The sequence below is a fragment of the Perognathus longimembris genome, chromosome 8 (genome assembly GCF_023159225.1).
Source record: "Perognathus longimembris pacificus isolate PPM17 chromosome 8, ASM2315922v1, whole genome shotgun sequence".
In the NCBI taxonomy this organism is placed as follows: Eukaryota; Metazoa; Chordata; class Mammalia; order Rodentia; family Heteromyidae; genus Perognathus; species Perognathus longimembris.
The window spans coordinates 19,990,444-19,999,456 of NC_063168.1; positions in this window are offsets into that span (position 1 = coordinate 19,990,444).

Sequence of the window (9,013 nt, forward strand, 5' to 3'; positions counted from 1 at the left end):
AATCCCTCTGTTTTCTAAGGGGGCAGGACTGAAGGCTAAATTACAGCTTGCCCTGTCATGGCTTTGACAGTTCAGTCCAGGCAGGCAGAGGCCTGTTGAGGTGGGGATGAGGGAGGCTGCAGACTGAGAAGAGCTTCCCCTGGTCCCCCAGCCAAGCTTGGAAGGTGCCTTGGGGGATTGGTATTGAACTTAGTTTATGATAGCCTGTTAATGAGCTGGGCTATCAGAGATGGGTAATTAGAACCCCTGAGTGCCACACCCCCTTAGGGCCTTCATTCATTCCTCTGGTGTTTGCTGAGTTGTGGCTATTGCTGTTCTAGTACCCATCCATGAATAAAAAAGACAAAGGTGTCTAGTGGTTTAAAGTTAAGGGTACTTAAAAATCAGCCTGCTTAAGAAACTCAGCTTCACCCTGGGATATTCTGTTTTGGCAGATCTAGAGTAGGGCTCAGGAATTTGTGATTTTTAAAGTCCTGGAAAGAGATGGTCCTGCAGCCAAAATTAAGCAACTCTTCCTTTAGGAACTTCTAAACAGTCACTGAATCAAACTGCTAGGTGATGGGCCTTGGAACTCAGATCTATGGATATTGTTCTGAGAAAACTGCTTTTCAACACAGACTGCTGCTCTGCCAAGATCCTGTCACTGTCATTGGAGTGTGTGCTATTGTCCTCCACAACGTTCTTCCCCTTCCTAACTCCTGCCTCTACTTCCAAAAGACACTGTAGTGAAAGAAAGTTCTCGTTTCACTTGACTCTTGTCCAAGTCCTTTCAGGGTCGGGTTAGGACTGAAGTAGCACTGACACATCCATTTTAAACAGTGAACACTCCTAGAAAGACATATTCTGGAGGAGGCTCATTCCTTCTTGGTAATTATTCACCGGACAACTGCCAGGACATGTCCAACTGGTGACTGAGGCAAATGGTGACTTACAGCCTGTAAAGAAGCTAGGGGCCAATGGTAGTGACCAAAGTGAGCTTTCTTGGGACTTTGAAACAAAGATGTTTTAGTGCCCTTGAATGTTTGTGGGCTACATGCTTACCTCCAGCCACTTGCTTCCTAATTATTGTACTAATTTCACAAGGCTTTTTTTTAAAGTCTCCTGCATAAGGCAGAGAACTACCTTGCGAAATACATCCTAATTAATTAAGATGGGTGTATCTAAGGTGCTGAAACACTACCCAAACTAGAGAGCAAGGGAAGAAATAGCTACAGACGCTTGCTCTTACTTTGATACACCCTTCCATCTCCCAGGAGAAAAGAGGGGTGACTAGGTGAGCAGACAGGGTAAGGAGGCACCATTGTTTCATAGGGTAATGCAGACAGTCCCTAAATAATAGGCCCTGGTATGCAGCCAGTCATAGGCCTGGAAGATGGTGTGAGGGTTTAGGGCCTTCCAAGCTTTCATGAGTCAGAATTTTGATAACAGTTGCTAATAACACTGCGCCTTCCTTTTTATGAGTATTCCACTATTGAGTCTCTTTTCTGGTTGTTTTTAGACAGGATCTTTCCACATTGTCCAGGCGGGTCTTGAACTCGTGGACTCTATTTTCCTCCTGCCTCACGAGTAGCTGGAAATCCAGGTGTACACAATTGTGCCCACTTGTTATTCATTCTGAAGCAACGTGTACAAATCATCATAGCTTACCTAAAACAGTTGTTCTGGGAAATAGAGGAAGTGATGGGTCAGTTGGTAGGAAGGATGGAGAGCTAGAAGCAGGGTGCCTGTCCCCCACCCCCCCCCACCCCCGAGCTGAGAAGTATGCATAGGAAAGTGCTTCTGCCATTCATTCTTCTCTCCTTCTTGTGGGACCGAGGATTGCAATAGCGCTTGTAACATGTTTGGGGAACCCAAGGTGACAACAGGTGGTCCAGGAGTGGAAGATTTCTTAAAGCTGATAAAGCCAAAGTTTAAAATAACCACAACACCAGTTTCCATGGCGACCCTTCACACTTCTATAAAGAAACAGTATAAAGAGTACTCATTTCATGCCTGTATTTCCAGCTACTCAGGAAGCTGAGATCTGAGGAGCATGACTTGAAGCCAGTCCTGGCAGAAAGTCCATGGGATTCTTATCTCCAATTAACCACCAAAAACCTGGAAGGAGTGCATTCATGAACTGCTTTGTTAAATCGTAACTCCTTTGTATAACTACTTGAAGATAATTTTTTAAAAAAACTTTTTAAAGCTGGAAGCAGAGATGTGGCTCAAGTAGTAGAGCACTAGCCTTGAGTGAAAAAGCCAAGGGACAGTTTCCAGGCCCTGAGTTCAAGTACTGGCATGAAAAAAGTACTTATCATCTCCAAGACTATTTTAATTCATATGTTTTTCACATAATTTCATTAGGATCTTATTTGCAATCTAAACAAAATTAAGTGTATAAGGTGATATTTAGGATACTATGTGTAAACTATACTTTGGGATTTTTTTACTCTGAATTAATATATCAATTCCAATATTAAAAAGATAAGGATTATTCCTAATGCAATAAAAATGACCTTTAGCTCAGCATAAAAAGACATTTAATAAAAAGTTAATGAGGAAGATGTGTGCAAAATAACAAGAAGCTGTAGAAAACAATTTTTTAATGAGAATCTTCATGGAGTGATGTGGTTTGTTAAATTAACCAGTTCCTTTTACCACACATTCTTTTTTTTTAATTCTCAAATTTATTTATTTGTTTTTGTCTGTCATGGAGTTTGAACTCTGGGCCTGGGCTCTGTCCCTGAGTTTCTCAGCTCAAGGCTAGTGCTCTACCACTTGAGCCACAGTGCCACTTCCCATTTTCTGGTTGTTGATTGGTGATAAGAGCCTTACAGACTTTCCTGCCTGGGCTGGCTTTGAACTGTGATCCTCAGATCAAAGTATCTTGAGTAGCAGCTAGGAATACAGGCATGAGCCACTGACACCCAGCCTAATTCTCAAATTTAGAAAGGAATCGGCCAGAAGTGGCGCTATGGCTCAAGTGGCAGAGTGCTAGCCTTGAGTGAAGCCAAGGACAGTGCTCAGGCCCTGAGTCCAAGGCAAGGACTGGCAAAAAAAAAAAAAAAAGAAATTTAGAAAGGAATCATACATGTCATGGAACATAGACCACAGTCTTTCACTGAAGGACATTGGAAATAGACTTGTTCTCTCCAGCTCTGATAAAAGCCAGAAATTGTGGTCACTTCACAGCTTTGTTTAAGATACTCTAATGTTCTCCTTGCTTTTATAAATGATGTAAATTCCTGTTTTAGGAGACCTCTTGTAATCATCAAAATTAAGTCAAGGATGATTGTGTTTAATCTCCTAAATTGAAAGGGCAAATGCTCTTTTATATAGTTTGTGCTTTTTAACTTATGTCTGTGTGGCTAATTCATGTCTATAGTTTCTCTTCCTGTAAGAATCACTTATAACTGGAATCACTTATACTGGAGCTAAAGCATGAATAGAGAACTTTTAGAACAGAGCAACATAATAGACACTGTGAGTTATTAAAAAAAGAAGATGAAAAGATATATCCCATCTTCCCTTGAAGAAACTGTGATTGAACTGGAGAGACCAGATATACGCCTATATATGTAAACATAAAGGGCTATAAATACTCCAAGCCAGACTGAACGAGCAAATATTTCATGCTATGGTGGTTTGAAGAAGACAAAGCTTTTGGTGGGCTGGGGTAATCCAGGAGGGGGCCTGGGCCTAAAGGATCCCAGCTGGGCTTACAAGGGCCTGACAGCCTGTCCTCACCGGCATTTACTAACTTCCTGTCTGATCTCTTTCGTCTATGCTGACTTTGCCATGTATTTGCCTTAGGAATACTGACTTTTGTACCTAATCCACGAATTACAGACACACACTGTTTACCCTGAGGGTAAACTTTTGTTGTTGCACAGAATACTTTGTGAGCTATAGTTCTAGGTATAGCCTTGCCCAATATAACTTTCCATATTGATAGAAATGTTCCATAATCTGCACAGCAGGGTAGGGCAGCCACCAGCCAGCACATGTGGCCATGGGGCTCTAGTCTATATGCCTAGTGTGACTGAAGAATGGAGTTTAGTAGTAGTAGTATTACTGGTATAATTATGTAGTTGTACAAAGGGGTTACAATTTATAAGTCAGGTTATGAGCACAATGCTTCATAGTCACTGTCACTCCTCCCTTCATTTTCCCCCATTTCCCCCTCCCATCCCTACCCTCAAGTTACATAGTTCTAATGTACATTGAATGTAATGGCATTTGCTCACTGTTCCTCCCTCCATTCCATGTTCATTTTAATCACTTTAAACTTTACATGGCCACCTGTGGTTAGTGGCTATGATACTAAATACTATAGGTATAGAATACTTGGTGTGCTGGGGTTCTGTCTGGCCTGGACCTTCTGGGGTTATCAGGACAACAGAAGTCCATGCTTAAACCTAACCCATATTCATCCTCAAACTTGGGAAAGTCTAGTATTTTCTGAAAACTGATGGAAGTCAATTTATATAGTCATCAGAGTTCTCTTACAGGAATAAAGAATCAAGGCTAGCTGGCATCATGACTCATGCCTGTAATCCTAGCTACTCAGGAGGCAGAGGTGGAGTGGAGGGGAGAACGAGGGATCTTGGTTCAAGGCCAGCTTAAGCAAACTCTTCTTGAGACCCCATCTCAGCTAATAAGAAGCTGTGTGTGATGTTGTATGCCTGACATCCCAGCTATCAGGAAGCATAAATAAAGAGGATTGCAATCCAGGCCAACCTGGGCATAAATGCAAGACCCTATTTGAAAAATAGTGAAAGATAAAAGGCCTAGAGGTGTGGCTCAAATGAAAGAGCACCTGTCTAAGTGCTAGGGAAGCACAAAGTCCTGAGTTCAAATCATTTAAAAAAAAACAAAGTCCTTAGGCCATTGCTTTCAGGAAGCTTAAAAGGAAATGGTGACTCTAAAGTCTCAGGCCTCTCTTGGTGCCACACCTGAATTTTCCAACAAGGGGGCCGCCCTAACACAGGCTTCTCTGTGACACCACTCCCTAGACATTGCAGGGCGAGCTAGCAACAGCACAGACAGTATGCACCATCCAGTCCTACATATAACCAGTCCCTCCTGAGCATATTCCTAGTTTAGGTGTTGGCTGCTGCTACAGCACCTACCTGGTCTTTGTCTTCAGCATCGTCTGCACCACTGTCAATGATAATACCAGTGCCACCACCAAGTATCAGGGCAGAGCTGTCTGAGAGGGAATTGCAGGGATAATCAGAAGCATTTGTTTATGACTATCATATTTCCACTGTGGCCCACTCACTCCTCTGGATTCTCCCTAGGCTGGCTGAAATGCCTTCACAATATGGCAGTTGAGATTGACTCACGAGTGAGCAAGGCAGAAGCTACAGAGACCTAGATGCCATACTCCCACAATATCCCATTACCTACCTAGGTATATACCCGTTCAACCATGACCAGTGTGACAGGAAGCTACATGAAAGTGTGACTACCCAGGAGACAGGGAATCATTGGGAGCCATCTTGGAGGCTGGCCACACAGATGGCTAATTTCTGATGCATGCAAATTTTCACAATTATTTGAGGATCACTTGAGAATTAGTATTTAAGATTATCCAAAGTTCCTTGCCAAAGAAATGCTGTTATGACTATTATATTCCTTTAGTCAACCCCCACATTGCTGTTGCCTGAGAAATTTGTGTTCTTTAGAAATGTCTTCCTTCTGTGTCTCCTACATCCAGATCCTCTGAGTAAACTCTAATAGAGAGAGCATAAAGAACTTACAGAAGGCCAGGGGATGTAGCTCAGCAGCAGAATGTCTGCTAAGTATGCACAGGGCCATGAGTTTGATCCCCAGCACTGTAATATGTGTGCATGTATGAATGAAATATGTGTGTGTTGTACATACTTATCTTCTGGGTATAGTTCCATGTCCTTGTAACCCCAACACTCAGGAGTTGAGAAAGGAAGATTAGAAGAAGGCCAGCCTCGGCTACATAGAGAGACCTTATCTCAAAACAAGAGAACAGCAACAGAAACTCACAAATTCCTAATGGGCCTAATAGGGCACATTTCTGTTATGAGAAGCTATAAAACTTTAATTTATGGGCAAAGAGTAGAAAATGATTCCCACTGGGAACACTCATATAAACATAACTATATGAAAAAGTATTCAATCTAATTTCTCAAGTTAGAAATATAAATACTACTGAGAAAATGTCCTTTTTAAATCTGTCTTCAAGTTTGGTGCTTTGTTATTTTGATGGTATTACCTGCAAAGACTGAGGTAGCAAAGTATATTGTTAGAACAAATTAAAGGTCATAAACTCATATGCCACTGTGGGTAGGGGGTAGGGAATTAGGCAACTCGAATAAGTAAAATGGGCAGATGGGCAGCTGCCCTTATATATCCCTTATTGCTGTAAAAGAGTTTTAAATTCATTGCCAGAGCTTTTGTGTTTTCTTTTAAAATCATAGCCAACAATTATGTTGCAAGTAAGTCAAAATAATTTTAACTATGTAGATCAGTATGGGCCTGTATCTGGCCTGCCAGATGCTATCTTACAATCCTTTCCATAGATCAAAGAGAAGACAGAGAGTAACCACTTGTCTGATTGGATACTGGCTGCCGAGGTGAAAGAGGAATCCTTGAAAAAGAGCTACCAGCCTTAAGGTTCTTGCAATGTACTAAGAAAGTCTTTAATTTTCTTTCCACAGACCTTCTCTGCATATACCTGGGGTCAGAGAAGACAGTTAGAACAAGAGGGAATAAGAGAAGCCAGTAACCCAGTGGACATAGAAGCTAAAGGAAACAATATACTAAAACATCCTCTGCCACCATTGGCCCTCCTGGTAGGAAAAGCCTATAGAATTCCTTCTATAGATCATAGCAAAACACCAGGTTCTTCCATAGCCAGGGTTAACAATAGCCTTTGGCTTCCTGGAGTCCTCTGAGCATGAAAACAGATAGATTGAGCTTCAACTCTTGCCACTTACCAGCTCTCTAACCTTCCTTGATATATTTTGGCCAGTCTAGTCTTACTTTCTCATCTGTAATATGAGATTATAAAACCTCTTTACAAGATTACTACAAGGATTAAGCAAGAGAAGGCCAATTACAATGCTTTAGCATAGAAGCAAAGCTCAGTAAGGTGTCACTGTTAAAACTACATTGTGGTGGTCACAGCTCTACCTGATAATTCTATTCTGGACTTGCCCCTTAGCAGTTTATACTCTAAAAAGTAGGAGCAGTCACCAGGTTTTCACATTGCAAATGAGGAAAACAAGTCCAGGGAGTTAGGGGGACATGCCTAGGTGGTATGTTTGCCTCTTCTGAAGAGAACCAACTCCCAAAGGATAACTAGTGGCCTGAGACAGTGGTTTCCTGACTGGGCTCCCCATGAACATTGAGGGATGAGGTGGAACTCTGGCTACTAACCTGGCTGATTCTTCAGGAATGGCTTTAGTGCATGACCTCCCTCCCAGCAGTGATCAGAAGGGATTAATTAGTGGCTGGGAAAATAGCAGTGACAGGCCATCCTTATTCCAACAAACCACCCAGATGCATCCAGCAGCTCCAACCAGATGGAAAACAACCACTTGTCTTAATGAGCTTGTTCAGAAGTAATTCTGGGGAACCCCAAGAGCCTAATTACCCCTTTCTTTTTTTGTATTGTCTTTCATTTGTTTCAATTTTCTTCACCAAAAAAACTCCTCCCCATTATCTGGTCTCAGATATACCTGCTGTCCCATCCTGCTTTCTGAGTAGTTCTGAAGTCACTTTGCAAGCATCAAGTTCTGAGACTGAATTTTGATTTATTTGCCTAGGTTCAAGATCTCATCCGTTTATGTGAACCACTTTCACCTTTACCCAAAGAGCACACTTCTAGAACTTACTACAATCTATTAAGGTTTCTAAACCAGAAAGGGACCAGATTCTCTCTTTTCCACAAAAAGTAACTCCCTAGCAAAACAATCAACAAGCTGTGGGCCCTTTCTATGTCAGGAAGATGGGGCGCAGTGCCCTGGCACACACATTTATGAACCTCCTATCTGGGAAAGGAAGATGGGAAGTTGCTGATTGTTCACACTAGGGGAGGTTCAAAGCACACCCTGCTCCACCACTAACCCATGGCCTTAGAGCAGCCTAACTCCTACTTCTGCACTAAACATGGACAAATCAAGAGTCCCAATGCAGTCAAGTACCAAAGAGACAAACTCTGGGTTTACACCCACCTGATGCAGCCTGGTCTTCCCCCGAAAACACTTACACTGGAGATGAGACCTTGCCTCTGTCAGGCACCTGTAAAGAACACACAGAGTCACTCCAGTGTAATCCTGGCTACTCTGGAAGCTGAGAGCCAGAGGATCGTTGTTTGCAGCCAGCCTGAGCAGAAAAAGTGCTTGAGACTCCATCTCCAAACATAACCATCAAAAATTGGACTGGAAGAATGGTTCAAAGGGTAGATGACCAGTTAAGCAAGCAAGAAAAGTAAGTGAGAGGCTATGAATTCAAATTCCAGTACTAGGAGACGTGGGAGGATGGGGGGGGGGTGGTAGGGAGAGAATACATGGAAACATCCAGAAAGGCAGCATATGTGCCCTGAAGGACTGGGACATAGAACCAATTCTAAAGTAAGGGCTGGGGACTGACAGGAGGCAGGGAGCTCATTCCTGAAGGATCTGACATTGTTATCTCACTGAAGAAGAAAATTGAACCCCAGGAAAATGTTGCCAGTTGCTTAAAAGCACTTTTTCAAGACAGATGTTGAGTTGAAATCCAGAGTTCCTGCTCCACTCCTGCTTAGAGAGTAGTGAAGATAACCAACAAAGAAAATGAGTTCCACAGTAAGGATAAAGAAAAGAGATCTACAAAGAGAAAGGGGGCCAAGGCCACTCAGAGGCACTACCAAAGAGAAGAGCTGAGAAGCAGCACTGCAGGTGAATTGACACCATCTGCAAATGCAGAGGTCTGCCGAAGCACTGCAGAGTTCCTCATCCATAGGGATGCTCCCAGCACCACGTCCCACGAAAGACAACAAGAACAGATT